Source organism: Papilio polytes, unplaced genomic scaffold (genome assembly GCF_000836215.1).
Source record: "Papilio polytes unplaced genomic scaffold, Ppol_1.0 DF824169.1, whole genome shotgun sequence".
NCBI classification, from domain to species: domain Eukaryota; kingdom Metazoa; phylum Arthropoda; class Insecta; order Lepidoptera; family Papilionidae; genus Papilio; species Papilio polytes.
In genome coordinates this window covers 4,337,565-4,363,832 of record NW_013525035.1, presented here as the reverse complement: position 1 = coordinate 4,363,832, position 26,268 = coordinate 4,337,565, and the positions used below count along the sequence as shown (strand labels likewise).

At 33.3% G+C, this 26,268-nt stretch overlaps 1 protein-coding gene, 1 long non-coding RNA gene and 1 other non-coding gene across 3 annotated transcripts in view; 1 reads left to right on the top strand and 2 right to left on the bottom strand.

Annotated features, from left to right (window-relative positions):
* The window catches only part of LOC106111368, a 16,413-nt gene extending 11,923 nt beyond the window's left edge, over window positions 1-4,490 (bottom strand). The window contains exons 1-3 of the long non-coding RNA XR_001226160.1: window positions 4,385-4,490; window positions 2,750-2,869; window positions 507-736 (exon numbers count right to left, since the gene is read on the bottom strand). This is a non-coding gene — a long non-coding RNA (uncharacterized LOC106111368). The remainder of the gene's footprint in view (window positions 1-506; window positions 737-2,749; window positions 2,870-4,384) is intronic.
* On the bottom strand, window positions 1,070-1,156 carry Trnay-gua. The gene is given in 2 exon segments: window positions 1,070-1,105; window positions 1,120-1,156. It is a non-coding gene; the product is annotated as a tRNA-Tyr (tRNA).
* Window positions 4,491-4,938: 448 nt separating the features above from the next.
* Window positions 4,939-26,268, top strand: part of LOC106111364 — a 331,426-nt gene continuing 310,096 nt past the window's right edge. Inside the window, exon 1 of the mRNA XM_013293413.1 lies at window positions 4,939-5,266. The gene's annotated coding sequence lies outside the window, so the exon portion shown is untranslated. The remainder of the gene's footprint in view (window positions 5,267-26,268) is intronic.

The window sequence follows — 26,268 nt, the reverse complement described above, 5'->3', positions numbered from 1 at the left end:
ACACAGTTGACACTTCATTTGAGATATTTTTCACATGATCTCTAACACTATTTATTAATAGCCTCAAAACAACATGTCAATATAATTTATTGTAATTAAAATAATTACCAATAGGTGTTATTAATATGTTTAAATAACTATGTTTTATTTTATAACAGTCTCAGAGAAAGTATCGGTGAAAACATTTTGTTCATGCCTCGTCTATATATTATATAAACGTCTTTGCACACAAACCAAAGGAATTATATTCCAATATTTATAATCATTACGAATTGAATTTTTTTCAACAAACAACTTACTGGTCGTATCTATGTGAATCTCTAAGAGATTGTAGGCAACTTAGCATTTTGCAAAATGTATGAAACAGTTGTCAATCTAACTAATATTATAAATGAAAAGGTTTAGATGGATGTTTGTTAGAGTTTGTAGTTTAATTTGCTAACGGATCTCGATAAAATTTGGCATGGATATGGAGGACAGTTTGGAAGAACACGTAGGCTACTCACCTTTGGTTTGTTGAATTCCACGCGGACAGAGTCGCAGGCGAAGGCTAGTTTTTAAATAAAACTAAATCACATCTGATCTTGAATTTTCTTAAAGACGTTAAATCGTAAATCATTCGAACGAAAACAGATACGAAGTCATTTTCCAATAAATTCCCTTTCTTAAATTTCAATTTTGCATTTCCAAGATTTTTATTTTATCGCCCACTGCGTTTAGTATACGCAGAATTTCTCTAAAAGGATTTTTATAGAATATTATTAAATGTAATTACATATCTCTATCTATACTAATATTATAAAGCATAAAGATTTGTATTTTTGTATGTATTGAAATAACTCAAAAACTAATAGACCGATTTCAAAATTTCTTTCACCTTTAAAAAGCTACACTTTTTTAATACTTATAAAATTCATGCGGACGAAGTTGCGAGCATCAGCTAGTACTTAAATAAATAAACATGTGCTGAGATTTTCTGATCTTTTTTCTAATAGATTTTTATTCAATTTAGTTATTTAACATATTTAAAAGTTAGAGTAAAACTTCACATTCAATCAAAAATAAAGAATCCTTCGAGCCGGATTTGAACCAGCGACCTATGGATAACAATTTTACCAGCTACAGTCCACCGCTCTACCAACTGACCTATCGAAGGCTTGTTGATGACAAACGTAACTGCAGTTGACAAACTACAAACCTAGAATTGAGTTAGTTTGAGTAACTAAATACTTTTGCAAAACCTTACTACTTACTTTCTGAATATCTAGCACATATTTTTAATAGATTAATACTAAGGACGGTTCACCCGAAACTGATGTGTGTTTGCATAGGTCTATGAATCTATTGTTACATATTTCGACACAAATGACTTCCTTTAAAATATAGACGGACGGCCATATTAACAATGCTTGTAAATTACTTTAAAACACAAAAACTAAACTCCAATGCGACAACGCAAAGACATCAAACGTTCTGTGGTGACGACTAGAAAACACTGAGCAGTTGGCGATTGCCATGTTTTATAAAACTACCCCCCACTACTTTTCCGTTTCCTAATATTTTACTAACAATATTGTTGTTTTAAACAAAGATAAATAGTATTGATATATAGGACAGATTAACAAATAACTTTTAAGAATACAGAATATATCAAAATAGTTAAAAAGCTAACACTATGAAGAGACAGACTATTCCAAATTTACGAGTTTTCAGGAAAATGGAAAACATCACAAGCAAATAAATAAAAAAATTATACTTACATTTACAAAAGTGTCAATGATTAATTAAAACAATAATTTTCGTCTGGTTTTTGTTTCAAAATTTTACTAACCATTTCACGTAGATATTAAATATTTTATTGTTATGGAAAACATCGATAAAAATGTCTGGACAGTGGTCATTACTCCATGTCTATAAATATTGAGTTTATTAACTAAATCAAATATAATTTACCAAATGAATTGCGACTCTTATATTATAAAAGTACGTCAAACAAAGGGTATTTTTTAAAAAACTATTACAGAGGTCGGCAAAAGGTTTTTGATCAAAATAAATAGAAACGTTTACTTTTCAAACTTTAATATAATTTTGCGCTAATGAGTAATTGCTCATGTATTTTGAGTAGGCGCTGAGGTTTTAGCTAATTTTTATCATAAGTCTATTAATATTATCACTATTCTTTGAAATGTTGCTTTCATATGAATTGTAATTATATGTTTTATAAACCAGCGGCGAGACAAAACAGCCATTCAAATGTGTCACCGCAGCTCAGACGTTTTAAGCACATATAAAAGTGAAATATTTTATGTCAGCTTTATTACTGTTGACTGTTATTTATATCTTACGAAATGAAAAATTATTTTAAAACTACGTACAATACTAACTTAAAATTAACTATTTTTGAGTTATATTGGATTTTAAATGTGTAGCAATAATGAAAGAATTGTATAAAATCTAATTGATATTAGAATCGATTTTTACCTCATTACTAGCTCAGAGCTTGTTAATGCATATCGGTTTTATAAACGTTTTATCTAATATTTCACATTACAGCTAATGCTTTTGTACGAAACATTCAAATTAGAAAACAATGTATAGATTGTCAGCCACAATGAAACCTACCATACAAATATAACCAAGCACAATACAATTCTTTCATTTGTTTACAATCTTAATTTCCCTACAATAGTGTGACCATGAATGATGACAAAAGGGTTAATTCTTAAATATTGTATAAACCAATACAAACCAAGGCTATTAAGAAGACTAGCATACATTTTTCTGTATTCCTTTTAAAGGTTTTTTTTTTCCAAAATGTGAAATGATTTGTCTTGCACATCAATTCTTTTTTCTTTTATGCATCCTTTCTCTGCAATTGTTTCAGATATCAATATAAATATAAACTTTTCTATGTAAAGAGGCTGTTAAAGTATATTTATAGTTTTAATATGCAGTATCCATTTTTATTTAATTCTTTCTAAATATTGATAAAATATATACACCTGTTAAAAATAATTTACTATTTTTGGATTTTCTTTCAACACTTTATAAATAAAACATTTTCATTGAAAAAAACATCAATATTCAGTGGTTTCTGATAAATATATCTAATCTAATACATATATTTGCCAATGCAAAAAAATATAACGCAATCATTAATATTGTTACAGTGACAAACTCCGCAGCATTAGCTACTGCACAAATGACATTACAGCAGGAGACAGGCAAGATGTCCTGCTGGGTGCAATACAACAACCACATAAACAAGCAAGATACTCAATTGGTACAATATTTAAATCAATAAAGGCAAGATTCTAGGTTAGGCTGTACAACCACCTCACAAAAGACATCAAGTTGAAGTCATTTCTTTACCGAATGATCATAGTACCAGAGGGTAATGCTAACTTTTGTTATTGTAGTTGTCTAAAGTAGTGTTCTCTTAAAACAATATGACCGGCTTGTTTGTTTCCCTCCTTTATGTTAAAATATGCTGATCTCTTTAATTTAACCGTTACATTCTAACATTGCATTTCTCTTTCTGCATAGGTCTAAATTGTTATTTAAATAGTTGGATATTAAAGATATGTATATGACTAATATAGAGCGTCGGTGGCTCAGTGGTTTAAGCACTTGACTTGTAATCTACAGGTCTTGGGTTCGAATCCCGCGATGTACCAATGTGATTTTCGACTTTTTTGAATTTCCATATGTACATAAATTACCCGATGTTCTTATGGTGAAGGAAAACATTGTGATGCAACCTGCACATATTGGCGATGAAATTCAAAGATATGTGTGAAGTCAACCAACCCGCACTTGGCCAGCGTGGTTGACTATGGCCTAGTCATCCTTACTTAGAGTAGGCTCCAAACCCCTCGGTGGGGACGTATAGTGAGCTGGTGATGATGATGATGATATGACTAATATATTTGTATAATAGTATTTAGTTATTGATCGTCACCAGCTCACTATACCTCTCCCCTGTGAGCATCGGATCCTATCATAAATTAGGAGTGTTAGTAGACAGTCAATCTTCTAGAAATACACATTTAATTACTACTAGTTGTTAAAGTATCTATGAATCTTATATATTGTTACCACAACTGACATGAAATGAAAATCATAAATGTTATAAGTCAAGATTAGCAAAATAAATGTGAATTTTAGTTATCTACTCATCTATATTAGTCAATTACTAAATATATCTATGAAACAAACACATTTTCAATAAAACTATTATATGTATTAAATTATATTTAACGAATATTACTAATACACCAAAACAACTTGAAAATAAGCTACATGTATATGTTAATAAGTTAATAACAATGCACTAACTGTCACAAGTTTTAAATTGAATTGTTTTCTGCTTACTTTTACTTACAAGAATGTTAAAATATTATTCAAAGGACAAGATTTCTATTAATATTGTACAATATAAACGTTCTGACAGAATCTTAAATTATTGCTTTGTAAGTTAACCAAGTAAAAAGAAAATAAGCACTGCCGATTCTTTCGGTTTGTCAATTTAAAGGAATGACATAAGTGATCTGAAAATTTCAGGCTTGTGTTGCCATTTCATTTTGTTCTTAAAAAAGTGACAAGTTCTTCATTTAAATATTAAACTTCTCGTAATCATTTAAGTTTTAATTAAGCGACGATTAACGTATTCGCATAGTTACTTACACTTGTATCTTATTAAAGTAAGTTTGAAGCTAGTTTTACTGAATTGAAACTATTTGCTCCGAAAAGTGTTGCCATTGCATTAAATAAAGTTACTTTGTAATCAACTTTTGTTCATATTTTGTAAGAGAAACTTTTTGACATTTTAAAAATAGTGAAAGAAATATTTATAAAATATTACTGTCCCATGTTTTAGAAGTAATGTATTTAATTATTAATTGGACTTTAACAGAGCGATCCCTCTAGCGAGAATAACCTTAAACTTTGTGTTGGCGGAAGATGGCCGTCGCGTGCCGAATGTTGCTCTGATTGTTTACGACGCTTTTATAAGTTTTTCAACTAATTTAGAGTTTTAAATGACAATAAAAATCTTATAAAGTACCTTGTATACACTTGAATAAACTTTATATCTAGTGTTTCTTAAAATTCGTATTGTTCTTCACTCAAAAAAGTGTTCCGACTGGTGAGTTGTTACTAGTTTTCGAAGTGGTATTAGTGGAATGTGATTAAATTCAAGTGGATTGTGCCTTTGGAATAGAATATTAAGGTAGTTCATTATAAAAAGTCATACTTCATTTAAAAGGTAAGGTAAATTTCAAATAAAACGTTAGAAACGAAACTTTTTAAAAGTTCAAGTTTGTTTACTACCACCGCGCATGATCACTTCGATGTAAACTTTACTTCGAATTCAAACAACTTTGCTGCAACTTAATGACCTTGGAGAATGAAATAAGAGTAAAAATTCGTTGAAAATTCATGTTAACAAATGAATTACAATGGATTTATGAGTAATATTTTAATTATTTGTTTCGTGTTTATTTTTGGTACAAACGTTTTTGAAGGTCTTAATTTTTTTTTTTATGAATCAAAAGCTATTGATTAATTAGTTAACAAATCTGATTTAGTTTATTTTTACGGTCAACGAACTGAAGATCGTGTTCGGTCCATATACAGCCTCCGTCGCTGGCCGCTTTCTACTAAAAAACCAACAAAGGTATTAAGATGCCTTAAGAATAAGTACACGGTAATATTGATATAGGTTTAATAAACGTCAAAAATATGTTAAGATAGTTTGTTTATGATTAATTTCGCATGTCATTTGTTTTTTAGTTTTATTTAATTTTGACTGAAGTTAGGTATTTTTTCTGATATTTACTTTAAAACAGATTTTTCAATAAAATTACTATATAACAAGTTTTAATAGACAGATTGAGTTGGAATTATTAAATTTATGTTACCGTTAAATAATATTTGTCTGTCTTGTTTTTATTCACTCATTATCGTAGAGGGCAGACAAGATGTTACGTTAATGATCGTAATTATTACTATGTTTGTACTATGTTTTCATTTATTTACGAAATAGATAAGTTTATTATTAACAAGAATACTTCTTCTAATAACAAACTTCATTGTTATATGTTACATTAGTAAGCAGTTTAGGCTACAAACTCTTACATCCATCCATCCGTCCATCTTAATTAATATTAAAAATGCGAAAGTTTAGATGGACGGATGGATGGATGTAAGAGTTTGTAGCCTAAACTGCTGAACAGATCTCGATGAAATTTGGCATAGATGTAGAACATAGTCTGGAAGAACTCATAGGCTTCTTGCGTTTGTTTCCTTCTTCCACCCTGACGGATTCGCGGCCGAAAGCTAGTTAATAATATATTTGATGGGTATTTATGGCCAAAATGACACTTTTATATTTTTTTTTGGCAATCGGCCGAAGTATAGTCAATATTGATCGTGGTCATTAGTCAGAGATTACGCTGAGTATTTTAGCGTTGAAACTAAATCTCCACTGAGGGTCTTCTTTAGTGAATATTAAACTACTAATTGCGTCGGTTAAAGGTGTGCTTTGTAGTTGATTTTGTACCCACGGCAACGTTAGAGTTAATTATCTCACATTGGAAATATTCAACTCTGACACGAGGTAATTTAATTCAATTATCTTTGAGCGACGTGAGAACCCCGCCCTTTCGTCCCTCCCCAGCCTCAGTCAGAAGGCGCTAACTAATAATTTAATTACCGTTTAATCGGAATTAGTAATGCAAGCGGTATCGCTTTAACTTCTGACTATAGACAAAAAATGTCCATAGATTTGAATCGATGTTTTTTTTTGTGTAAATCCTTCTTTAACATCGATGTCTCTCGTTCTTTTTGACAAAATAAAAACTTATGACTGTAAGTTATTTGGCGGTAAAACAGGTATGTTATGTTAAGAACTTACTAGACCATCTTAGTAATGTTTTCTAGATAAATGTAGTGATTTTAATCTATTTTAAGATCTATGAAGTTCAAAATCACTAGATTATTTTATACGGATGAAGGTCGCGTGCTCGCATTTGTTATTTAAAGCCTCTTACAAGTTCGAGAGTCAATTTATTTTGTACTTCGACTATAGAGAAACGGACTAGACAAAGAGCAAGTATATCTATACTCTATACTAATAAAGAGGTAAAATTTGTATATTGTAATAACTCAATCTACTAGGCAGATTTCATAAATTCTTTCACCGTTTAAACCTACATTATTAGTAACATAGGCTATTATTTTTTATTTCACAGCAGCTAGATAATATGTTCTGACACTCTTGTGAGTTATATAAATGACTCGCATAACTTTTAACATATTGTACACACACAAGGATGTGTAGAACTGTTCGGTATCGATAGAAAGGAATGCGTGCTTGACAGGTCCTGCGTCTTAAAAGTCTAAGGTCCTGTGCGTGTTTGCTCGTAGTATATTTGTTTGCCAGCTCGAGCGTATTCTTGAGTGTGTTTACCTTATTTTCCGAAATGGACGTACCGAAGTACTGTTGACGTATTGCTCTAGACGAGAAACGTCTACGGTATTCCGGTCCAAACAAATTTGGGAAATATTTGAAATTCTTATCGCAGGAACGTGTAAGGGTGTAGATTTATTTAGGTATATCAGTTTATCTTTATACTAGCTGTTGCTTGCGACTTCGTCCTTAATAAAAATTAAAAAAATAATAAAAAATAGCCTATGTTACAGATAAATAAATTACCTTTCTAACGGTGAAAGAATTTTTAAAATCGGCCAAGTAGTTTTTTAGTTATTTCAATACATACAAAAATAAAAATATTACCTTTTTATATTAGTGTAGATATGTTGAAAGCAATATTCTTGTATATGGTTATAATGTATTATTTAAAAATACAGTTCAGTAAAGTTTTTTTTTATTTATTTTTTATTTTAAGACACTAACAGCGTTAGATTATATAAACATTAAATACTTGTAGTTTTAATTCTATCCCAATAATTGTGGGTAGTCTGAAAATCCGAATGAATTACGGTAGACTCTAGAGCATTGTGCAACTCAGCCTTAAGATCTTAAACAAAAGCCTTAGTTGCATCCGATTGTGGTGCAGTGGGTATTTGTTCCCGCGGCGTCCGTGTCAACATTTGCACTGGCCCCTGTTTGTAGTGTTCGGGCTCTGTCATTAAATCTTTTGGCTTTATGAAGCCGTCTGTTTGCGTCTTTACGTTAAATACTAAGAAGTTTTAAAGGCGCTTGACATTATTTTGATAATTTTTTTTTATTACATAAGGTGGCAAACGAGCAAGCGGCCACCTTTAACCGCCCATTTTGGCGAAGCGACCGCTGCCCATAGACATCCGCAATTGCAGATGCGTTGCCTACCCTTATACGACGAAGGAGGAGACGCTCATAAAGAGGATATTTCCCCTTCCTATGGATCTCCTCCACCGTCAAATCCACTTCCTCTTCACAACCTCTCCTTATAAGAAAAGGGTGGTAAAGAGAAAGGCACTTAAATTAGGCCTTCGGCACCATACTCATCAGACGAAACACGGAATTGCTTCCATTTCACGCCTGTCTTCTGTGTGGTCGTGGTATTACACCGGGCGTGCCGGCCCATTCGTGCTAAGATGTTAAAGCGGGCACTACCACTTTTATTATTGTATTTGTATTTATTGTAGACTACGTGTTCCCCTGCGACTTCATCTGCATAAAATTATGAAAATATTATTTTATTGTTTACATATGTCAAATGTCAAAATGACAATGACAAACCAGTGCAACCTTGTTTGCCTGATGTTGGCAGCAACTTATGATCTCTTTCCCACATTAGAGTTTTTATCCAAAATATTGACCCCTAAATTTAACGGCGTAAAAATATATAGCCTAAAGCGTGACGTAAGTGTAGGCCTTTTTATTAAAAAAAGAGTTATTCGAAAATATGCTGTCATTGCTGACATCTTAGTCAACAAAGAAGTGTGTGTTTACGTTTTATTATATTAGTATAGATACTTAAATTGTGACTGAAATTTTTAATTGTTTTGAGAATTAATGATATATTAGAGAAACACAATTGAGTGCTTGTGTTGGAACTCTGGAAGTACTAATCAGATTTCGTATGTTTTCTTTTATTATTTTATTAAATTGTTAAAAGAAACGTTGTCTACTCCGTCAATTAAGGATAGACAACGCATCTGCAATTGCGGATGTTTATGGGCAGCGGTCGCTTTCCTTTTCGGTGGATTCAGGTGGCCGCTTGCTCGTTTGCCACCGTATATTATAAAAAAAAACAATTATTTGTTTATCTACGCTATTGAAGGCGAGGGTTGCTAGTTTATGAATAAGAGAAATTCATTTAAATCTTTATTTTAATAGTATACATTACCTGTAACTTCGTCTAAGCGGAATTAAAAAAACTTGTCAAATAGAAGAAAAAAATTGCTCTTCAAGACAGTGTCAAAAGTTGCATCTGATTTAATCACTCTGGAAGTTTCTGCAGGATCTTTTTAAACATTTATCCATCCAAACATTTGCATTTTTAATATAAGTAGTATCAAAGTTTAACCTAAAAGTAAAATGGTATAACAAAATTTTATTCTAAATGTGTTATTTAGAAAATTTATGTTACCTATTTTGCGAGAACTCCTGTGTTAATAATCCTAAAAGGAAGCTGAAATGTGTGAATATAGAAATGAAAATTCGACATCAACATAAAAGCCTCGAAGGCTTTGAAAGTTGTGGAAAGTTTAAACATTGGCGATGGCTCTCTGAATGCGGACGTGTGTAAATAATATACAGTAATTTTATACGAAATAACTGATATCAAACTTATACTTATGTGTTAAATTTTATACTAGTTTACGCCCGCGACTAGGTTCGCGCGGAATAAAAAAAAGTAAGCAACCCAAGTGTTCTACCAGATTATTCTCTGCATCTATTCCATTCATCGAGATCTGTTCAGCATCATCCATTCATCTAAACTTTCGTATTTATAATATTAAGTAAGATTTCTACGATACTTCTATGAAGACTTTTACACTAGAAACAAATGTAGTAGCTATATTTGATACCGTGGACTTACCTCTAACTTACTTAGGGGAGATTAAAACATATTTTAATTAAGTAGAAACTTAGGGTTAGAGAAATATATTAATTTAAAAATGACGGCTACTAGAGTTTTAGCCATGTTCTTCGTGGTTCTTGTAATGTAGGTGTGTTAATGAAATGGCGGTTGGTACTGGACTGTTTTATTATTAGTAATACTGACGGTACCTTATATTAAGATACCCTCACATATACCACATTATCTCTCGATTAAAAAAAAATACATTGCAATGTTTGCAAGAAGCACTCGAATTGCGACAGGAAATAATTGCTAATAATTTGAAGGATATTTACTGTATTCTAACCTAAAATATAAACACGTGCGCGACAACAGTCCTTTTCATTCATAAATACGAATCTTAACTGCAAGGGCTGTTAGCATCTGTTTTATGTCATTACTAAAGAGCCGTTGTAGCGCGAAGAAGGCACTTTATTGTATCGATTGATTTATTTCTCTAATTATAAACCACTCACAAATAGTAGAGGGACAAATCGCATATTGAGACAGCAAATATAAGAGACGGATGGCGTGAAAGGTAAAATGACTAATGATTATTAAAGACTAGCTGTTGTTCATGACTTCGTTCAGATAGAATTAAAAAAATCGCCTATTTTACTTTGTATAACGTAGCTTTTTAACGGTGAAAGAGTTTTTAAAATCGGCCCAGTAGTTTTTGTGTTACTTCAAAACATACAAAAATACAAATCTTTACTCTGTATATTGTTAGTATACATGAAAACATACACCACAACATAGAGTCGGATAAGGACAGGTAGATGATGACGTCACAAGTCAATCGCATTTCTCAACCAATAAGCGTCTTGTCTTGTATCTATGGCTCCTATGTAGACTAACGTAAGTCACAACTTTGCGATTAACACCTATTTGTGTTTACAATAACTTGATAAGTACTATTTTAATTTCCAAATAAAGAAACGTTAGCAAAAATAATTGTAGATTTTCGTTGTATGTCGTATGTTGTATGTTTTATGTGTAGTAATTAATCTTAGTTTAAAATTGTGTTTTGGATAATTCGTTTTTCAAACATACGATAGTTTACACAGGAGCCATCTAACCGCGATGACAGCGTCATCACCAAGGCGAACTTCGTGAGAATAAATTCGATTTTTAAATTTTGTTATACGTGACGTCATTTTATAGTCTTCATATTATCATGCTAAGTCTTCGTTAGAACTTTACTTATAATTATTGAAGTTAAAAAGTGCCATCGATAATGTCCCGACCTACTTCGATACGATTTTTACTGCTCTTATAAAGTACTTTAAAGTTCGACCCAACGAGAGGAGATTCGATGTCTTATTTATAACCAAGTGGATTAATAACTTTTGCTCCTTACTATATACCAGTTTTCTACTACAATTTATTTTTAAAGTGTGGAATTAAAAAAAAAAACAAAAGAAAGTTGCCTATCTGTTCTTCCACACTTTGATCTATGCCAAATATAACAGAGATCTGTTGTGTTGTTTAGTCAGCAAACTCTAACAAGCAACCATCCATCCAAACTTTTGCATTTATGTAATCAGTTTTTTTTTTGGATTAGCTCATCTTTTATTTGTATTTTTTTTTTGGATAGAATTTGCCACAGAAGTAGAACTGTCTACTAAGATTTTTTTAATTCTGCGCAAACAAGTCGAAGGTCACTAAATGATAAAGAAGTTTTAACATACTGGCCAGCTATATCCAACTAACTGGCCAAAAAGAGATTTTTCTTTCTTTTAACACATATAAATTCATTTGTTTTACACGACTGTATAAAATATAAACTTATTTTATATGCGTATACCTAACATGAATTATTCGCTAACATAGAGCCAAAAACTTGGCACTACGAGTTCATTATACTATGTGTTTATACAATTTTTACGACCGTATTTTATTACGAGCGAATATTTGTAAATCGTTTAAATGTAAATACATGTTAACGTTGATATATGAAAATCAAATATAGTAAACCATCATCGTAATAAATTTTTAATACCACGCAGACGGAGTCGCGTTCGAAAGATAGTTATATGACGCTGATCCATTAATTAATACTTTGAACTGATTGCTTTTATAAGCTTGCTATTAATTTAGCCTATCTTTGCTAATGTTAGATTAAGCTAGGTAGAGTTCGACAATGGATTGCAAGGTATGGTTTGGTATAGGCGAAGCCTTTTTAAAGCAACCAACCTGTACTGGGGCAGCGTGGTTGACTATGGCCTAGTCACCTCTTATTAGGGGAGGCTCCGAGCCCCTCAGAGGGGGACGGATTCTTACTTAGGGTCCTTCAAAAAACAAGCCTACAGTTTCCTCAAAGGCCAACAACGCATCTGTAGTTCCTCTGGTGCGGATGTCCATGGGCGTCGTTGACCACCTCTTTCCCGCCGCTCGTTTGACCCTTCTCTTATAACAAAAAAGTGAGCTGGTGATGATGGTGTTGAAGCCTTTCTGTAAAAGATAAAGGCTAAGGATCATTTGGTATATTATCTGATAGAGACATCACAATGAAAGATAAGTTATTACTTTTATTTATACAGCAAACTGTAGTTTTCTATTGTTTTGGATACATTAATTTTAGTTATAAGCTTATAGTTAATATAGAAAAATATCATAAATACCAAAGCTGTATAAATCCGAAGCAATTTCATTAACACTTAGTGAAACAGTATAGCTAAATGCGTTCCGCTCCGGCCATAGTGAGAGCTTAAAGGCTGATCTCATCGTCCGTATTCCATTTTATGCAACACTTGTGGACCATGTTATAATATTAGTACGTTGTGTTAGTATTGAAACGCATTGCAAACTATTAGAGAATAACAAAATTTTGTGACGCCTAGATAATAGAAATAGCAAATCAAACATTAAAAAGGTAATTGGAGATTGATTATTTTCTTAACAAATGTCAATACATCTCTGGTTTAGGCTAAGCGTCATCTGCTCTCGGCCACCTTAAGCCTGGTGAATCTGTAAATGCCTCTTCAAGGCAAACAGTGGCCATTCAGTTACAAAAAAAATCTGGATTCTGTCTATAAATAAAACGTTAAAGAAGTATGTAATAGGAAAAAATATTCAAGTACATTTTTGACACTATAATGAAAGTAAAAAATGTATAACGGTGGTTAGATACATGCCTGTTTCTGCTGTATTTACATGAAAGTTACTGGCATGACTAGCTGACTGTATTTGATTTTGAGACAAGTACGGGCGTGCAATTTCTCGTACAGTGTCTTCAACTGGCATGCAAGCTATAATTCCATTTTAATGTGTACAGTTACTTACTTGAAAGTGTGGCTTGTGTATTCTCGCCTTTTACTTTACAAGAATAATTATTTCTTATACGTAATTGTAATATTGAAAAACCGAGTTAAAATTTTATGAACTTAATATCAACCGTGGCCGGCGAAAGAACTGAAAGCGATTTTAGTAATTTACGAGCGCATAATTTATCAGCGAGAATAAATTTCGGATCACCATCTGCATTTTCATAATCTCCACAACCCCATGCGCGGAGAGTGCAATAAATATTGTATGCTTGGGGTGCACGATATTTGCTAACTTACAGCCCTTGCTACTGAACAGGGGTTGTATCTATTCATAATATGTTCCGAATTTGCGAACGCACTAACCAAATGAAATACGACTTTGTAACCTATAAGATAGAATACAATTTTCAATTTTGTATATCAAGTTTTTTTACCACGCTAGATTTATGTTGCTTATTACATTTTATTCGCTCGAAAACATGTTGACTGATGGATGCAATTCCCTGCTTTATTACGTACGTGTTAGGGGCTATTTGTCTCACGCTTGCTGTACTTTTATGGTATGAACACGAATCGAACCCCTTTTTCGTTAAGATCGTAAATTATCTACTTAGGTTTGCATTCGGCGATAAATTGGTTTTCATTTTTTGTCCAATTGTGGAAGGTAACGTCAACACTTATTCATTTTGATGTCATAATACAAATGTTTAATGTTCATCAAAATTGGTACTGATATATGCGAAATAGTGTTAAGATTGATGGCTACAAAGGAAGAGGAAGACCAAAGAAAGTATGGATGGATTGTGTGAAAGAGGCTATGCTTAAGAAAGGAGTGGATTCAGATATGACGGCTGATAGAGATGTATGGAAGAGCAGCACATACTGTGCCGACCCGAATGCTAAAGTTTTAATGGATGTTTGTTAGAGTTTTCTGCTAAAGGAGGTTGGAGGTTAAACCAGAGATAATATCTATAGAGTTTTATATCAGATGTAGATGTCGTTATTGTAGACCTAATCTTTATGCCTGATATCTCCGGTCACAGGTCAGAGAATACCGTAAGTTCCTCTTTCTGAACTATACATTGAAATTTATATCTTATTGTTTGGAGTAAAGTTTGAATTTCGTTTGACTGTCGTTTCTAAGGATCAGGGTAAGCTATTCCGTAGATACGCTGCAAAGAACTCGGTATATCCCGACCTATTTCTAAACGTGATGAATTGCTCTCCCGTTTATCAGCCGGTCTGATTGAATTATTTGAGAATTTCTGTCACACTGTGTTATTTATTGCTTCTATTTTATGTTTAAAGTTTTTTTTAAATAACATAGAGAACGCGTTCTGTGGAATTTTAATAGTTTCTGATTTGGTTGTCGATATTTTAAGTAAACTAACATCTTTATCGTGTGTTAGTTACAAGTTCTGTTTTATTGTTTTATTTTTCATGTAAATAGTGCAAGACAAATCTTATGACACCATTGACAGAAGAATAATAAGTTTCAAAGAAGAATCTGGAAGGTATCTTTAGAACGCCTCAACGGATTTCGATATAAATTGGTATAGTTGTAGAATATAGGCTGGAAGAACACATAGGCTACTTGTTTTTTTTTTAAATTCGCGCTTACAATTCGCAGGCAAAAGCTAATCATACTAACATTATTAATGCGAAAGTGTAGCCTGAACGGCTCTTCGAATTTGGATGAAATTTGGTACAGATGTAGAGGATAGTTTGAAAGAAGACATAGGCTACTCACTTTTTTCAAATTCCACACGGACGAAGTCGCGGGCAAAAGCTAGTGTGTTTATACTCGTCTTAAATTAATGTTTTAATTAGCTTCAACAGTTGGTTTTTAGAGAGCAACCTCTAATGATGCGATGTGAAATATTATTTGGATATCAAGTAATTTCCCAAGGGCTAAACTGAGAAGTTTCTTTCTACATGAAGAATTATATTAACAGTAAAGGTCAAAAACCTTATTCCCTGACTGATTACAATAAAAACAAACAGAGACCAGCTATCTCTGAGATGTAAAGTACATAGTTTAAAACTAAAGCCCTACAAATGTTCGTTTTGACTAGTCGAACTGTTGGATAAAATCTGAGTATGCAGGCAAAATATAACTGTACAATTCAGTTGAGTAAAACTGTAATAACTGTAACTGAAATGTAACGAGTTTAAGACGGTTTTCTTAATTTTTTAAACTATCTAATGACTATTAGTCGAATAAATCTATACTTCTATACTATTATAATAAACACACACTTCTTTGTTGCTTAAGATGTCAGCAATTACAGCATATTTTTGAATAATTCTTTTTTTAATAAAAAGCCCTACGCTTACGTCACGCTTTAGGCTATATATTTTCACGCCATTAAACTTAGGGGTAAATATTTTGTATAAAATCCCTAATGTGGGAAAGAGACCATAAGTTGCTGCCAACATCAAGAAAGCGAGCTTGCCATAGTAAGGTTATTGGTGTTTTGAAATTTTCAATTGAGAATTTGACAAATGTAAACAATAAAATAAAATTCATAATTTCATGCGGATGAAGTCGCACGGGAACAGCTAGTGATTAGATAAAATGTGGTATGTTTTAGATGTTACTAAAGAACATTTCTTTAAGTTTACTTTCCTTTTTTGAAGTTGCCAGTCAGTTCTATCATGATGACATTAAAAACTTTTTGATTATCTTTTTTCTAATACATTAGAGTCCGCCTAACGACCGAAAAAAGTGTTTTAATAACGTTTATTTGATTTCCGTCGGCTTTTGTGAACGTTTTGGGGGATGTCGTGTATTTCCTTACCATTTTTCCGGCCTGCCGCTTCCGGTTTTCAAAGCAATTAGTTGTTTCTTTGCCTTTAGTATATTTCCCCCTCATTTAGTAATTCCGTTTGTAACTTGAGTCCGTTTAATTTGGGTTTGTTTTCATTTTATAAAGTGGATATCGATCGTGTTCTAATATTAGGATTTTTGTACACAAGCAGATGTAAAGTTACGAAACTTGCCGGTTTTAGTCGCTAGGCATACGATGTCAAAGAGATTCGTACTCACGCGTCATTTCTATCTGTCATCGCTATAGCAAATCGTTCGCTATCAAAGAGTTTAAAAACATATATATAGAGTAGGCATAATTGACTATTTACTTGTAACTTTTTTCATATAATCATCACTAGCGCTATTGATAGTCTCAAAATCACATGTCAATAATATTGCAGTATTAATAAAATTATTTAAATCAATTGCCAATAGCCTAATGGTTTGTGATATGGACTACCGATCTTGCGATCGAGGGTTCTAATCCCGCCATTCCATTATTGTCGTGAACCATATCCTAGCACAAGCCTAGAGCTTAGTTTGAATGGTTGAAGGAAATATTCGTAAACTAGCTTTCACCCACGATTCCGTTCGCGCTAGATTAAAAAAAAAACAAAACTAAGTAGCTTATGTGTTCTTCCAGATTATCCTGTACATCTACGCCAAATTTCATCGAAATCCGTTCAGCCGTTTAGGCTACAAACTCAAACAAACATCCATCCATCTAAACTTTCACATTTATAATACTAGTTTTATTATAAAAACAGATGCAGCTTATTGTAATTTTATAAAATATGTCAATAAAGTACATGATGTGGGATACTAAATTTGATAACAGATATAGTACCTTTCAGAGATAGTACCAGCAAAAAAATTCGGTTCACTGCCTCGTCTATATATTTTTTAATGTCTTTTGCAATCCGTCATGAAGGTGCTGCGATTTTCAAGATGGCGGTATATTTTAAAACTACTAAGCATAGATAAGCTTGAAAGACGTTCATTAACCAAACCATTAAGTCCTTTACAAGCGTTACAGCTTCAACGTTTTAAAGCATTTGACATATCCGTCTTGTATCACTGAATAATGGATTTGAGCCATTAAAATATCTGCCTCGGACGCCCCTGTCCTAAATATAACGGTACGCAGCGTGACAGCTAAGTGTTTATTTGTGGATATCTTTTGAGGATTTTCGAATAGCTGGAAGCTTTTTAAGTTGGTTTTGGATATGAACACTATTTAGTTTATTGAAATGTATTGCTTATAAATTGTGTTTAAATATATAAAAAATTAACAATCTACTGCGTTGTGTTATTGTTTTATTTTAATTTTCAAAACATACAACAAATTTAATAGTTAAATTTACATGTCTTAATTTATTACTAATTCTTAGGACAATCAACATTCCTTTTTTAACAAATTGAATTTAAAAAAATAAAACCTGTTAATGAAAAAAAAATATTTAAATTGTATAAAACTGTATTTCAATAACATATTTAACAAATTTATATTTATATATGTAAAACAAATAGGACCTCTATCTCTGACTCTGCCTACCTCAAAGTGTTATGTTGTGTATTATTTTGTTATTTTACTAAAGCAGTTTTCTAAGTGTCATGTTATCACTTACATATTTTTTTTTTATAATAGACCGTAAGTACTTCACAATATTTTCGATTTCTTAGCTACATCTAAAATGGGTAATATTACAAATAGCTTCGGTAAACTATTAAATTTTATCTTTATTTGGAGAGAGAATACATATTGAATTTACCTTTAAGTGTAACTAACACACCTGTGTCAGATATCTTTTTAAATATTAGCTTTTTAAAAAGTTACGTTAACACAATCTTTTGTTTTCTTTTCTATCTTTACTTTTTAGTTTGATAAAAGAGGTTATGTGTTATTCGTTAGATATGTATGTAGTGACAACATTAAATTTTTGGTATTATAAAATGTACTTGCTACCTGCCAGATTATTTTTTAGATGTAATGAAATTTATTATAAATAATAATCGATGTATTTACCTGTTTCATAAAAAAACAAGTGTAAAATTAGAAAATTCTAGGTATATGGTAATGATGGTTTTCTTAATATTATATATGCGAAAGTTAGCTGGTTGTTTGTAAGAGTTTCTAGCCTAAACGTAAGGATCTCGATGAAATTTAGCATTGATGTAGAGCATAGCCTATAAGGCATATAGGCCCCTTCATTTAGTTTTATTCCTAATCTATCCTACTAGTATCATAAATGCGAAAGTTTAGATGGATGGATGGATGTTTGTTAGATTTTGTAGCCTAAACACGGTCACGGATCTATAGGAAATTTGGCGTAGATGTAGAGCATAGTCTGGAAGAACACACAGGTTTCTTACTTTTGTATTTTTTATACCACTCGGAGGGAGTCTCGGGCGAAAGCTAGTTCTTCTATAAATGTTACCTCTATCAAACCTTTGCCGTTATTTTTATTTAAATATTTATGTAGCGTATAATTTTATTACAAATATACGAGTGTATTTGCGTACAACGTACGCAGTAACAAGTAAAGAGATCTAGTATTTAAGTCACGTAAATACTCTGTACAGAAAATGTTGTGCTGATGAACCCTTTAATAAACCAATGGCGAAATAGAGTGCCACGTCTCATATAAATGGCCGCTTAACTATATTCGCTGAATATTTTTCATTGAACTTCGAAATCTATACGTTTTCGTGTGTTATTGTGCTTGTATTAGAGTTTAATATGAATACAATACTAAGAAATGTTAACAAAAGAAATAAAAGCTTCATTATTAAACTGAACTGAATTAAACAAAAAAACGATCCGCGTGAAAAAAAAACCAAAAGTAACTAGCTTACATGTTCTTCCAGACTATGCTCTACATCTATGCTAAATTTCATCGACATCCATTCATCCGTTTAGGCTACAAACTCTAACAAACATCCATTCATCCAAACTTTCTCATTTATAATGTACAAGCTTTCGCCCGCGACTCCGTCCGCGTGGAATTAAAAAAAAAAAACAAAACTGAGTAGCCTATGTGTTCTTCCACACTATCCTCTACGTCTTTGCCAAATTTCATCGAAATCCGTTCAACCGTTTAGGCTACAAACTCTAACAAACATCCATCCATACATCCATCTAAACTTTCGCATTTATAACATTAGTATGATTAAAACGCTTCACAGTTGTCGCCGTATTGACGACTACTAATGTTCCGTGTATGGGGAACCTTAACTTGTGGTCTCCGAACACAGAGTGCTTGAATTACCGAGACAGTTTAAAGTAGTCCGTGTACATCCTTTACTTATAGTCGTAAAAAACTCGATAAACCTATTCCTTAGTACTCGAGACTAACAGTATTAACACCGCAACTAGGGTGTTCGTGGAATTCCGAGGAGCGCCTTAGGGTGCAGCGTCCCAACTCGTTGGGACGCACCGAGGGCCCCTTCCCGGGGCGGTCAGTGGGGCGTCGCGGTGGCAAGCGCAAGCGATCCCGTGGCGTCCCACACACTGGCCAGGAGGGAACGAAGGGGTTTAGTGCGGTATGCCCCCCACTATGGGGGGAGAGTCCCACATAACTCTCGTGTCTGCCCAGAGGCATGGAGTATGCAGAAAGCATTCCCCTTCGGAAAAAAAAAAAAAAAAAGGGTGTTCGTGGAATGCAACATCGACCCTCACCGGCTTACGCATGCTAACATAAACGCATCTGTTTGTTGCATTCCAAGATCTCATTTGAAATGCATCCAACATCGAGGAGCTGAATAGCAATTGCAGGTTCCTAGATGTTACCATGCTTTGGCGTATTTCACCAGGATACCATAAATGCATGTCATGAGTAAAGAGTAACAAATAAGGTATTAAAAATACAAGTAAAATGTCAAAAGTAATATAATATTGTAATGTCGTAGCGACCTCTTCGTACAAACATTGAATCGTCGACGCGAGTCGTCTATTCGAGTACTATAGCGACTACACTGCTAACGCTTTTATACATGTCAACTGTTTTGCAACGTCATTTTAAAAATCGTAGCGACTTGATGGTCTTGACAAAAAGGTTGCGAGCGACTGGCTTTGGTGATGTCAGAGAAATGTTGACGACACATGTCTGTAGGGACTTCTATAATATTGTAAATGTAAATCGCTTAGCAACTAAAGTAGTCGAGAGGTTTAGAAAATATATAACAAAGGGTCTTATACTTGCCTAGATATTTTTGAATTTCTAGCGTGTAATTGTTGTTAATATCTTTCTTAATATCAAGCAATATTTAAGTTTTATAATATTTGAAGAACAAACTTGTCTAATCTTCAGTTCTTTCACCTTTAACTATCCATAGATTTATTAATAACACCTGACATCTTGACTTCAATGCTTTTAAATTATTCAAAGTGAAATAAAGAAGTAACATTAAAAATTATTTCCACCAAAGCCTTTGACAGCGGAATAAAATAAGGCCGGGCATACATGTGGCAGTAAAATGTTGCTAGTATGCCAGTTAGACAGGAGCCTGGTAAAGCAGTAATGCGTTTACACATGTCAGTAAAATGTTTAAAAGATCCTACGAGATGAGTCTTTGCAGTCAGGCGTTGTTACCTCTCATTTTCTACTACAATTTGCAAGCTTGTAGCAGTAAAAAAACCAAATATCAGCTATTTGCATGCTAGGTATTATATATGCCTTTAGCTGATATGCTTAGCTTGCGTGTAAGTGTGCTACCTGGTATGTGTATTCTAGCCCTATCGTTGGAACGTTTTAAAATATTTACAGCGTTTTCAATAGCTTTCAGCGGCGAAACCTCATCTTAAACTTGGGAATAGTTCATGAGCGTACTGAGTTAAAGTAATTTATTTACCGTCGGAAACGACGCGCGACTCGAAAGCAATAACTCGAGGCTTATGTTTTATATTAGCTTCTGAGTTTCCACTTTATGAATACGAATCCGCTCTGAAGTTAGAGAATTCGTACCCGACTTACGTATTCCCCGTGCGACTGCCACCAATGTTATTACTCGCTAAGTATTCGCTTATTTTCATAAAGTTTGCCAAAGTATTTCTTACTGCGATGGATGCGTAACTTTCTGGACGGACGCCAAATATATTTGACTTATCTCTGGGTAGCCTTTGTGATTTTTATACACGCCAATTTCGTGAGAAATAATATTTATTTTATACTTACAAAATGCTTTGGTTAATAAGGGAGTTATTTGGTAATATTGTTTACGCTAACTATGTTATGTTTATCATAATTTCTGAATAAATGATAAGGTAAACGTTTACTAAATAGTAAAAAAAATACTATTGTTATTTAGTTAAAAATTATTACTACAAATAAAACAATCTTAGATTGTTAAACTGATCGTATCAATAAAGTGTTTTTATATTTTTTATTTTTTTAGACTACTAAGACATCATAAAAATTGATATTCACGAGAAAAACTAAGAGAGGCATAAATGCACATATCCTTTTGTTGTGTACAATAACACTAGATATATACATTTCACTCTTTTTCCTTCTTTTCAACGTCCAGTGATCTAAAAGGTATAACAGATTATAAAATAAGCTTCCAACCGTAAGTTTTATTCGCAAAATATTAATTTGCACATTTTTTTTTAGTAGTAGATGTGAGAAATTGGTTTTCCACAAAAGTTCTTAGCTTTTATTTAAAAAGTATAAGGTTGATGAAAACTGATTTACTGTTGGAGTTTATAAGCATATAATTTGTATAGAAACTTCGAGATTTAAAAACCTAAGTCACCACTATTATTTCATAAAAAATTCGCTTTCCAATACAAGACCACACCTGACCTGAGCTCCTCTGTTATTAAAGAGCATGTGCCCGCCAACTTTGTAATTTCCGTCCCGACCTCTCCATTATACGTTTCATTTTACGCCTTTCCACCGCTTCGCTTATTGACACCGCATAAAAAATTGATGGCAACCATTTTTTTAACATCGCCTTTGTTCCCACAGTTTTCTATTCAAAGATATTTTTTTAAATACACCCTAGATACAAACAATGATTTAGTTTTTTTGCTATTAAAAGAAATTTTATTTTCTTGTTTCTACTGTTTTCTTTACAGTCGTAAAAACTTGTTTTACTAATTATACATGCGTAAAATAAATGTAGACCTAGAAAGAGATGGACGGATTGTGTGAAAGTTGACATGATCGAAAAGGGATAATAGAGTTATGCGGAGGACAATAACCTGTTGCAACGACCCTACGGGAGTAGGATAAGAAAGATGATGAAAATAGACTGCAAAAATCGTAAGCAAGAAAATACTAATTTGGACAATAAAAGACTGCATCTAAACGCAGCGTCGAAGAGTTGAAAAATTTTCACAAGGTCAGTACGAGACTGGGTTTAGAAGACAGAGGACCGGGTATAGACTTTCTCATAAACCAAGGTTCACGTTGTGTCCGTGAGTTACCATTATGCCTTACAATGAATTCCTTGAAGCTACCTATCTCAAGGTAGACTCAGACAAATTATTCTAGACTTTTGTCCCTATTATAACAGAGGAAGCGGAGCGTATCGTGCGAATGCGCGGATTGTACACAACAAAAGGATGTGTGCCTTCACAAGTCTGGATTTTGAATAGATGTTTGTATAATAAATTGCAGTCATTATTTCTTGTAAGTTTCTGCGCTTTTACATGTATCTGTCTACTGCTGGTTTAGATGCAGTTCCATCATTTATGCCTTTCTTAGCTTTTACGACTATCCGTCGCTTTTGGAACGCGCACCTTTGACTAAATAGCATACCTGTTGTGCGATTGCCGATTGTTTCGCAGCTAATACAACTGTTGAGTTGCACAGCTACAAATCGAGTAATGTGATCACCTCCATGTCAGCTCATAGGAATCAAAGCGAGAATAAATATTTGTGCGATGGTATAGTTTCAGCTGTGCACAGGCTTATTTACAGTTTCACAGTGGTAGAGCCCGCTTTAACATCTTCGCATGAATGGGTCGGCTCGTCTGGTGTAATACCACGACAACACAGAAAACAGGCGTGAAGTGGAAGCAATTTCGCGTTTCGTCTGGTCGTGGTGCCGGAGGCCTAATATTAGTCCCTTTCCCTTTCCACCCTTTTCTTAAGAGGAAAGGATGGGAAGGAAAAGTTTATATGACGGTGAAGGAGACGCATAAGAAGGGCAAATGTCTTTTTGTGGGTCTCCTCCGTCACTTAAGGGTAGGCAACGCATCTGCAATTGCGGTTGTTTATGGGCAGCGATCGCTTTCCATTTTGGTGGATACAGGTGGTCGCTTGCTCGTTTACCTTACCTTATATTATATAAAAAAAAATTTTGCTTATAAGCAGGAATCTGTAGATATCTATATAAAAAGGTGGTAAATCTATGGATAATACGTTTTAAATCCAATTTTGTATCGCACACGATCGCAATTTTGAATATTGGCACAAAGGACATATTGTTAAATTAATAGACAAAATTACATCCAACTACAGTTTTATATCGAGCCCCCGTCATACCCGGTGTCGTCCCGCGGGACGCTCGCCGCTTTGTCGTTAAATAAACCCGACGGTTTATTTTACGCGCTTGTGATTTTATTTACGTTTACTGTAAATTTTAAGTTTGCTTTTGTAAGTTTTATAGTGGTTTCGATTGTTAACAAGAAACATAAGTTAGTAGAAAACATATTATTCAAAGCAATCAATAACATTTTTGTATAGTTACTGCGTATCTATCAATTTTTGAAGACAATTTCTGAGTAGAATTGGAGCATAGAGTTCTTATTATCTATACTATTATAATAAAGCGTAAACATACACTTTTTTGTTGCCTAAGATGTCAGCAATTACAGCATATTTTGGAAAAAAAATATTTTTTAAATAAAAAGCCCTACACTTACGTAACGCTTTAGGCTATATATTTTCACGCCATTAAACTTAGGGGGTAAATATTTTGGATAAAAACCGTAACCTGGGAAAGAGATCATAAGTTTCTGCCAAAATCAAGGAAGCAAGATTGCCTAGGTTTGTAATGTCAAGTCATTTTGACATTTGCTATTGATAATTTGACAAATGTAAACAATATAATAAAATTCATAATTTCATGCGGATGAAGCCGCACGGGAACAGCTAGTGCTAGTATAAATGTACTGCTGTGCTGGCATGGATTATTTTGGTTTACTGAGACCAGTTAGCGTTCCATTATGCCAGTTGTATTCGTGCTGTTTTTGAGCGCTACTGTTTGTATAATATTAGTATAGTGTCTATTAACCTAGGCTTTCATATGTTTATTTAGAATTTACCTATCATAAAATCCTCTATAACCTACGATTTTGTTGTTCTAAAGTATATCCTATTGTTTTAAACATTGTGTATATATTCGTTTGATTTCAATATTTCTGAATACAGTGCTGAATAGTAACGGCTTCTAATGCAACGTTCAAAGCACGTTTTCTCTATTTTGTATGTTATTATAATCCTTTCCTTTCTGTGCATTTCAAGTACTTATTCCTAGAGGCTTATCCCACAAAGAATCTACCACATGTTTACTTTAGTATTCGCTTTGATATTGCAAGGAATCTACCTATAGTGTGTTTATTCTGGATATTTATTGTTTTTTTTTGTTGACAGAGATAGCCCTTTTTTGCCTGACATGATCTTGTTACAGTATAAGTTTTTTCTTATCTAAAAGGTGGCAAAACAAAACAAATAAGCGACTACTTGAGTTCGACAAAATAATGAGGTTACAATTTTTTTTATAAATATTAGTAGAATTTACTAATATGTCTTTTGACCATTTCAATTAAGCTCTAGGTTTGTGCTAGGATATGGTTCACGACCAGTCGAATGGTGAGATTCGAACCCTTGACCTCAAGATCGGTATTCCGTGCCCCAAACCATTAGGCTATCGCCGCTCATAGACATTTGCATTTGCAAAAACGTTGCCAGCTTTTATTCGATTATCTCAAGATTTATCCAACGATTATGATCAAGGTAATCTCCGAAAAGATTACCCTATTTATATTATAGGCTACTTTTTTAAATTCCGTGCTGACGAAGACAGGCGACCGTATAGTAGAAAGCTGGAATGAAGTTGGGTTTCATTGCTAAAATACATTTAAAAACATGTTTGTTATGAAAAGGGATGAATCGCATGTAACAAGGACGTTAGTTATGAATGTAGAGGGGTAAGACGGTAGAGGTAGACCTAGAAAGAGATGTATGGATTGCGTGAAAGGTGACATGATCAAGAAGGGAGTGATGACTGAGATGACGGATGATAGAGTTATTTGGAGGACGAAAACCCGGTGCGCCGACCCTACGGGAGTAGGAAAAGACAGGGGAGGATGATGATTTAAAAGCATATTGTACTCTCTATTTTATCAATGAGAATGTAAGAGTTGTTGTACACAAAAATGTTTTCAATAAATGTCTCGCCAATGGAAACTCAGGTTAAAACAAAACATGTTTATTTCCGTATCAAAGAATCATCGGCAGACTTGCGTGTGACATTTTTATATCGAGATGGAGCACTTTTTTGTTTTCTTTTAGATGTAGACTGATAGGTAGAAGTGGCGCATGCGCATTTACAACTTGTAGGCAACGGTAGCTGATAAAAGTGTTATTTAGACACCTTCGACTAAACTATCGCATAACTGTTTAGTCTCGCTTTGATTCTTATAGCTTGTATGGTGCGTATATTACTGGATTTTTAGTTGTGGAACTAAACAATGGACAATCGCACAACAGGGCAATGGTTTAGTCAAAGTGCGTCCGCTATCAGATTTGTTACAAGATTGTTTACTTTCCAAGGCAAAAAGAATGTTTTAGTTTAAGTATTTTGCTAATTGTATTACCTAAACGTTTAAACGGATTTCGTTAAACTTTGGTGTAGATATAGCGGATAGTATAGAAGATACATACTCACTTTTGTTTTTTTATAATTCCACGTGGACGGAGTCGCGAGCGAATACTAGTTTTCCATAACTTTTAAATATATCTACGGTATGTTAAAGTGTTATAACTATTTACAATGTTAAGTGAATAAATTCATATTATATGCCTCTGGAAAACATACAGCATTGCTTATGAAGATGCGTTATATACTTAGCTTGAATTTCGCGGTCATTCGTCGTTGACAG